General features: G+C 40.6%; 1 protein-coding gene and 1 pseudogene across 1 annotated transcript in view; one reads left to right on the top strand and one right to left on the bottom strand.

Moving 5' to 3' along the window:
* The window catches only part of LOC136852307 (RNA-binding protein 7-like), a 273,240-nt gene that overhangs the window by 33,861 nt on the left and 229,949 nt on the right, over nucleotides 1-9,430 (top strand). The window lies entirely within an intron of this gene.
* LOC136852310 (myosin-7-like) overlaps nucleotides 6,613-9,430 on the bottom strand; it is a 209,070-nt pseudogene continuing 206,252 nt past the window's right edge.

Below are 9,430 nucleotides of genomic sequence, written 5' to 3'. Positions count from 1 at the left end.
CTTAAAGCCCTTCAGCTAACCCTAAAAGGACGCGTGGCCGCCCTAAGGGAAATCCTGAGGTTAAATTTAACACAATAAGTTTTCCTTGAGCTGTGTGGTTCGAATAAAGAGCAAATGATTTTGATACACGTTTGTTCCAGTTGGTGTCGCCTGCTAATATTCACTTTGGTTCAGCACGGACTTGCACCTGATGTGTACGATACATGAATGGAGGCTCACATATGTACTGCATATATTTCTCTCTCTCTCTCTCTCTCTCTCTCTCTCTCTCTCTCTCTCTCTCTCTATATATATATATATATATATATATATATATATATATATATATAATATATATATATATATACGTATACATAATATATACATTTCCATCCTTCCTGGGTCAACGGCCACCTGCGTACCACCGGAGACTTACTGCCACATCTACGTATAATTTGTATATACACTTTGTATCAAATCATCTGTCCATTTTTTACCAGTGAACAGGAGCACAGAAGGAAGTGCTCGAATAATATGGTTGCAACGTTCAAACAGTGTTTTATGGGCCTTTTTATCTTTATATACATATTATATACGTATACAGTATATAGTACAAAATCAAAAGTAATAGGCTTGGAAAGGAGTCCAATGATGTCGAAGAGGTTTCCACAGTTATGATAGAGCTGTCTTTCGTATCCTGTAACGAAAACTGATAAAGAAGTGACATAAATAATGGTGTAGGAAATTCCACGGATGTTCGGACAGTGTTATCGCCACTCGGCCGGATACCTCGCAGTCTAATCTTTCTGTTGTTGCGGGAGACAATCCTTTAATCACTTACTAGTTGACGTAATATTTAAGTTTACTCGTGGAAATGGTTGTGTTGAGATGTATACATTATTTTATATCTTGATTACAACATTATAGTTGCAAATGAATTGATGATTTACTCGGGAAAAACTCTCTGGTGTTTTTATTAGTTTGATCGTTTTGATCGAAGTATTGTGTCTGCAAGAAAATGTCTAGAGGAAGGATTACTCCAAAGCTCAGTGCTGAGTGTAACATTATGTTGGCATGAAGTGGGATAGCCTCTGGTATCCCATCTAATATTCTCCTCGCACCCTCTGTGGATGACCTTTTTTGTATCACTCGCAGGGGCAAGAAGTACAGGGGTCGAGACAAAACTACAACTTTGCATAGATCCGATTAGAAACTGGGCAGACATGAATGGCTCCGATTTTACGACAAGCAAGGCTGTTGTACTTGGTTGTGTAGAAGATTGAAAATTTTTGGAGTTGATATTCGACCACAGACCAACATGGACTTCTTAGTTGAAAAATTCTAAAGGAAAATGTCTTAGAGTATTGATTATTTTAAAGGTGGTGTGTATGTCTTGGATAGATTGCTTATGAAAAATTCCACCAGAACCTGATATTGGAATTCTCTTTGCCACCACCCGCCCACGCCAGATGAGACCTCTTTCCTTTTAACACTCCACTGGGGGCACATCAGCGAGAGTGTCGTGGGATGAACTTGAGTCCTTCCTCACTCTACCAGAAGTGGACGCTGACGGGAAAGCAAAAGGGTAGGCCTTTTCTGTGAAATTCAGCTGCACTGTCTACCGATGAATATCCATGCCACTCCTCCCATTGCCAGTCACACACCCAAGGTGGGCCTCCTGAAAATGGTGGACGAATTGCTGGAGATCTCCAAGGTTTCACGACTTACCTCCCAAAAGGGGAAACCAAAAAGGTCGACCTTTTTTCAGTGAAATCTAGCTGCGCTGTCTACCAGTGAACATCCATGCCACTTTTCCCGGTGCCAATGGCACGTGCAAGGTGGACCTCCTGAAAATGGCAGACGAATTGCTGGAGATCTCCAAGGCTTCACGCAATTTGGGAGGCCGAAGACGACTAGGGCAAGGATTATGGACACGCTAACACTGTGCAAAGGCAGCTGCATAAAGCATGAAAAAAAGGGTGCCCCCAGCTGCCTGTATGGTGCATTTACCATCTGGCATTTGAGAAAGCATCCAGGAACTTATTCTTAATTGTAGCTGGAGATAAATTGTACGGCGAACCATTCAAAATGAATGGTGGCCACCACAATACCAGCAGATATCCACTTTACCAGATTCTACTTCGCTGACATTTCCTCCAACAAGAAGTTTCTAGTGGACATGATCACCAAGTCCATACCACCCACATCGAAGGATGACTGCTGATGACCACCAGACACCTAGCGGCTTCCTATGGTTGCCCCTTAGTGTCCTACTGCCATCAGAACCTCATCCTGCAACTAATGGGAAGATAATAAAGTTGAAAGTTCATTATCACCAATGTTTAGATGCCTCTACTTGATACCAGCTCCTGCGGACATTAAGGTCTGCTGGTGGACATCACTCATCACTGCCTCATGAACCTGTCATCCTCCCAAATGGCCCCTCTCTCCATGGGGCCTAGGCAACTACCCATCTCAATAGTAGGACCCACGGACCTACACCACCTACTGCAGGAGTATCATGAAGTCTTAAGACCTGAACTATGTTAGACCCCTCGGGTACCCACCAAACTAGGCAACCACTAATCATTGAGTTAACATATTCCTGGTTCATTTCAAGCTCTGCTGCCTGCCACTGGAAAAACTACTTGCTGCAAAGAGAACCTTCAAAAAAATGGAATGCATGGGCCTTTGTCAGAAAGCCTTAAGTCCCTTGGCCTGGCCTTTCCAAATGTCTTGTGGCACCCTTGACAAAGACCGATCATGAGCCTTTTCCTAGCATGGAATCCTTTTCAACTTTGACCTAATGAAGGGCTACCCCCAAGTCCCAAGTCCCTTTCAAATATATACCTTTAACTACTCCATATTTAGCCTCGAGAATTTAGGAGCTACATTCCAAAGGGTGATAGACAGCATCCTTGGAGACCTCCCCTCTGTGCCTGCTACGTTGATGACATACTCATATTAGGCTGAAACTGGGAGAACACCAAAAACACATCAAAGCCATGCTGTCCCTTCTGCGATGCAATGACCTATGAATCTGTCTTGACAAATGCATTGTTGGGCTCCATGAATTTCTTGGGCATCACAAACTGAAAATGGAATACATCTTCTACCCACCAAGGCGTCAGCTATCAGGCAATACCCAACTCCAACCACCATAAAGTTGCTGCAAGAATTATCAGGAATGGTGAAGTATTCCCACAGGTTCCTTCCAACATCACCCAAACCATGGCACGTCTCATGAACCCATCAGCAGAAACTCCAAGACACTCATTTGGCACTCTGCCCAACAGAATGCCTTTAAAGCAACAAAGGATGCACGTGCCGATGCCACAATACTGCCATTTCCCAACCTCTGGATCAGACACACTTACAGGCACCATCATAGAGCAATCAATCAAGAGTACCACCAAACCTCTTGGTCTCTTCAGTTGAAAGTTAACACAACTAGAGAAAAGAAACAGCATTTCTGATAGAGAACTTCTCGCCTTACACCTGATTACTTAAAATTTTCATCACATATTCAAAGGTACATCCATCACCAACCACTTGTCCAGTGCTTAACAGAAAAAAAGGTGTATATTCTGCTTGTCAGCAATGACAACCATTAGCCAACACCAAATTCGGGTATACTATACAGCACATTCCTGGAAAGAAAAACCCTGTAGCAGACTCCCTATCCAGGATAGAAATGAATGAGATTCAGCTGGGAATAAACTATGAAGAACTGACAGGTGCTTAACAAGAAGGTTTTGAAACAAGAAATTGTTGTACTGCCATAGTAAGTCTGAAATGGGAAATGTCCTCTTTAGTGACGTGGGAATGGGACAAACCATCCTCTGCAATGCCAGCATGGGCTGCCCATGTCACCTTGTGTCAAGATCTTTACAAGAAATAAAGTAGTTCAAGTTTATCCATGAATTTGCCACTTCATCTAGCAGAACAACAGCTGAACTAACTAGTGTGTAAAAAATTTATATGGCACAGAGATAAGAGGTGTAACAACATGGGCAAAACATTGCATCAGTTGCCAAAAGAACAAAGTGACCTGTCAAATGGAATCTGGCATCGAGTGGTTTGGCCATCTCCACGTCGACTTGGTAGGACCTCTTTCCCTTCCAACAGGTTCAGATATATCTTCAGAGGCAATCATGAAGACAGAAGCAGCAGTAAGTGCCTGTACCAAAGTACTTCTCAGTGGTTTGGCCAGCTGTTTCAGCATCCCCAACGACATAACTTCAGACAGAAAGCAAGCTTTCACCTTTAAAATATATACCACCTTGCCAAAATGATGGCATCCAATGTACGCCACACCTAACTGCCAATGGCATGCCGTGAAGAACTAAATGAACAAAACTTGAGGTAGCACTCATAATCAAGTGTGAAGGCCCCAGCTGGAGGGTACAACTACCCTGGGTCCTCCTTGACCTAGGCACTGTCTCAAAAGAAATAAACACCCCTCTTATCAGAATATTGTTCAGCAAAACCACCTGTGTAGGAAAATCTTCCCAGCTAGCAACGACAATCCCTTAGAAGAATCGTCGAGGGTTACAGAGGGTTTTTGGAAACTTCCAACCCTGCGTACAAACATGCAAAACCAAGAAACCACACAACCCTTCAGCACCTGCTGGTTCATCTTGATCTGAAATGATGGCCACAAGCTTCCCATAGACCCTCCACACAGGTGACCATACCCAGTCGTTGACTATCGAGACAAAGCATTCAGAATATTGATACATTGCCATGAGGACTGGACATTCATCAACAGGCTGAGGCTGGCCAACTCTGTGGGAGAACAAGATCCCCCACCCCCTAACCCCTACCCCACTCAACCTCTGTAACTTATGGCGGCAAATCCAGCCGCCACATAAACTGGACTTAAACAGGTAGTAACTAGTGTGAATAATAACCAACACAAAAAATGGATCAGTGAAAAAGATTATCTCAGCCATACCATTCTAGTACCTTATTGGCATTCTTGAACGTAAAACACTCATTAAGGATGTGTAACAGTTGAGTGTATATATATACATCTTTAGTACAATACCCATTCTTGTTACCATTTTTATACCATAACTTATTAATGTTATTTATGTTATGTATGTGCATATTTTCTTTCTCTGTAAAGGTTTTAATTATCCACAAATTTTTTTGCCTTATTACCCTATCAGCACCCCGAACAGTAGCAGTTTGAGTATGGGTGGGGAAGAGTCTCATATTTTTGCAAAAGATACAGCAAAAGTTCCATACGAAATCCATGGTGGCGTGCAAACACATGCCATTTTCCAAATGCATCAGTTTTCTTTGCCCTTTTTGAACCTGTAGGTGGGTAGTGCCGTCAGTGCACCTCATGCGGTGCACTGTAGTCATTACTTAGTTTCTTTGCAGCATCCCTTTGCCCCTAGCTGCAACCCCTTTCATTCCTTTAACTGTGCTTTTGTTCATATTCTCTATCTTCCATCTTACTTTCCACCCTCTCTAACAGTTGATTCATAGTGCAACTGCGAGGTTTTCCTCCTGTTACACCTTTCAAACCATTTTACTGTCAATTTCAGTTTCAGTATTGAATGACCTCATAATTCTCAGTTCTTGGTCCTTGGCCTAAATTCTATATTCCATATTCCATTTGTTCTTTTTAAGGGGGGAGCGCATTAAGCTTCAAGCTTCGTTGCCGAACACAAGGTCAAATGGCAAGTTCGGCAGCCAGTCACGAAGCACCATCGCAGTCACGTACTTGTGTCTCACCTGTCTCACCTGGGCCGGATCATCACCGGGTCAAATTTCGGCAATGAATAAGTAATCTGGGCATCCTATTTTACGAGTTAACCTCTACAGTGAAAGTGCAGCTGATTTGGCTTTTGTGTGACGAGGCCCTGAAGTTTTTAACCTGGTTTGTATGGTGCCATTGTCTGTGATTCTATAGCAGTAACTGTTATTTTTTCTGAAGCAATTTCTTTTTATGGGGAAGGATATTTTTTTCCTGTAATACCTCTGTTTGTCTCCTCTTCCGTTTCTAACCCCTCTTCCCTCAGGCTCTGGGTAAGATAAGAAGGGTGTAAATGATGGCCCTGGATAAAATAATAAGAGTATAAATGATGGCTCTGGATAAGATAATAAGGGTATAAATGATGGCTCTGGATAAGATGATAATGGTGTAAATGATGGCTCTGGATAAGATAAGGGTATAAATGATGGCTCTGGATAAGATAATAAGGGTATAAATTATGGCTCTGGATAAGATAATAATGGTATAAATGATGGCTCTGGATAAGATGATAATGGTATAAATGATGGCTCTGGGTAAGATAAGGGTATAAACGATGGCTCTGGATAAGATAATAAGGGTATAAATGATGGCCTTGGATAAGATAATAAGGGTACAAATGATGGCTCTGGATAAGATAATAAGGGTAAAAATTATGGCTCTGGATAAGATGATATGGGTATAAATGATGGCTCTGGGTAAGAAGATAAGGGTATAAATAATGGCTCGGGGTAAAATAAGGGTATAAATGATGGCTCTGGATAAGATGATAAGGGTATAAATGGTGGCTCTGGATAAGATAATAAGGGTACAAATGATGATGGCTCTGGATAAGATAGTTATGGTATAAATGATACACACACACATACTGATAGAAATACTTTAATGTATTTTTACATATCTACATTGGAAATTTTGTAGGACTAGCATGAGCTGAATGAAACTGAGAACCGTAAATCCTAAACAGTATCGTAGGAGAAATGGATCTTAAACTGTACCTTTAAGTACTACAAAGATAAGTCTTAATAATGGTAGCATATGAGGAGTAAACCTATTAGAGAACTTGCATCTCTCGAGTTTCAAAGAAATGTGAAAAAGATTTCCAGTTAAAGAATTAATTTTAACCGTAATTTAAATTACATATGTACAAAATATGGTAAATTAAGTTTTGCCTCTTTTTGTGAAATTGGTGAAAATGAAGTTAATTTGGTAAAGGAGATCGTAGGACTGGTGTATAACTTGTACATTTTGATCGAAGCAGGAAGATAAAGGACAGACTCTGAAGAAGTGCATTTTTCATGAGTGAACAAAAATGAAAACGTGAGTCATCATGGAATTTACAAGAATGTAAGACGGATCTCTATTTCTAACTACAGTCTCTTAGCCTTTTCTTAATTCATTCATTCATCATTAAGGACAAAACGTGAATGGAAAATGGCATCCACACTTGTTTGCCCATCACGTGTGGGTATAGTACACGAATTACTTTGGTTGACCTGTTTTTGGGAATTATCAAGAATAACAATGTCAGTGTGCATATGACAGACTCAGACCGTTTCTCACTGATATAATCAACCTCCCCCTCCCCTCCTGCACCTAAGCCAACCCACAATGACCCTGACGAAGGGATCAAGATCAGAGGTTCTGGACTTCTAAAACAAATTCAGTATTTTGCCAAAAACGCTCTCACGTGCCCAGTTGCCCTTAGCAAGCTGTGTGTCATCCGGAACCCATTTCTGAGAATCGAGTATCTAGTTAATCTCTCTTGAGGGAAAGTTTATATTAGAGTAAAAGGAGCTAAGTTTGTAATTGATTTGTAATTCTAACAGGATTATTGGAGATACAGTGTCCAGACGAAGGTCTAGAGAATACAGACAGTAAGGAAGCTTTTCAAATTCGTATGTCATCCAGGGATGACGTAGACTCTACTAAGCTTCGGATTTCTGTGGTTCATGTACAGTATCGCACGGATACTGGACAGAAATAAAAAAAGAAATGAGGTATTTATATAGTGTTATGCGGCAGGTACGCTTGTTTGGTATTGGTAATTTCTAAATTATCATGTGTAGTACCGAATCAGATTTCCACTGATTTATACCCGTCTCAATTATCTTCATAATAAAATAAATATATGTTTATTTAGATATATGCATGTATAAAAGATCAGTTTAATTTTATTTGATTAGGATTGATTTAAGAATCTACCAATCGTAGATCGGTGTTTTTGGCGTGTCTGAAATTATCACATGTTGTCATGAGCTTAAGTACAAGGATCTGTAAATGTTCAACTCTGTACAGTACTGTATTAGCTTAGTTTTTTTTTATTTTTTTTTTTTTTGCGAATTTTGATTTTGTGGGTATAATTCTCCAATGTCAGTTGCCTGGTGTTTCTTGCTTTTAACGAATCTTCTGGCCTTGTTTGATTCATTTTGAAGGTCGTTTTGCATACCCAATGATCTTGCTATTTCTCACATTTATTCTTACTGATTTGTTTGAAAATATATTGCATAATGTGAAAGAGTTCCATTGACTCAACCTGAATTGTTGAAGATTTATCATTACATTTTTCTAACTTTTAAATTTTATATCATTGGTTTACTTCACTGTATTTTTTCATCTCTTGTAATTATGTAATTTTAAACTTTTCAAGTTTCTGGAATTTTGGCTTGTTATGGAAATACTGTGTAAATTTGTGGTTGACTTTTGAATTGTGGCTAAGTATCAAAGTATTTTCATGATAATGTATTTACTTACGACCTCTGGAAAGTCCTGAAATTTTTCTCGGTATATTTCGCAAGTCTGTATATATTTTCCTTTTAAATCAAGAACATGTGCAGCATTCTGTGTTCGTGGATTGTGTAGCTCCAGATAATGACATCTCATTGTTCTCAAGGACTGCCTAACTCTATTTTGTATTCATGATTAAGGGTTGACTTTGTTTTATGAACATTCTTCTATGCCTGCACATCTGTTAAGGCCGCCACTAACGCTTAGTTATACCTGCGCAGTTATACCAGTGCAGACAAAACTGAACCAACTAACGTTCAGTTTTGCCTGCACAGGCATAACTGCGCAGGTATAACTGAACGTTAGTGGCCGCCTTTATAAAGATGCACTTTTCCAAAGGAACACACCCACCCGCCCTAAATCTTTTCAAAGCGGCAGAGATGATGGGGCATTTGGGTCTGTCATATGATATTTCTCTAGTGACTTTTTCATCCGAGCGTTGCTTCAATGGGCTCTGGTAGTTCCGGGATACAAGGAGGGAAGCTCAGCCCTTGGAAGGCCAATTGCATGAGGGACTCTGTGGAGAGCGCCTGGTAGTTGGACGTGGAAGAGAGGAGGTTTGTCAGGAAGGTCAGGGGAGACACCTTCCCGTCTTCGCTGGCGCTGGTGCCGAAGCCCATCTCCCCAAATTTGACCCCGGCAGCATCCTCCACTGCCTCTAGGACGAGTCGACCTAGGGTCCGTCGCGATAGGTTCTGGGGAAAAGAGGGAAAATGTCACTATTCGTCATGTTAGATCTGCATTCGGTACAGGAATAACTTGTAGGTAATGAAAAGATTTTCAGTTAGGAGTCTAAAAAAACAAAAATTATTATTCTCCTTGCAATAGAAAATCTACATTCTTTGTATGTCTACAGTAATTTGGTGTATGAATAGCTTATTGTATTGCTGAAAAGAT

The sequence above is a fragment of the Macrobrachium rosenbergii genome, chromosome 25, assembly GCF_040412425.1.
Source record: "Macrobrachium rosenbergii isolate ZJJX-2024 chromosome 25, ASM4041242v1, whole genome shotgun sequence".
NCBI classification, from domain to species: domain Eukaryota; kingdom Metazoa; phylum Arthropoda; class Malacostraca; order Decapoda; family Palaemonidae; genus Macrobrachium; species Macrobrachium rosenbergii.
The sequence above is the reverse complement of the archived record's forward strand: the minus strand, read 5'-3'. Positions and strand labels throughout refer to the sequence as shown.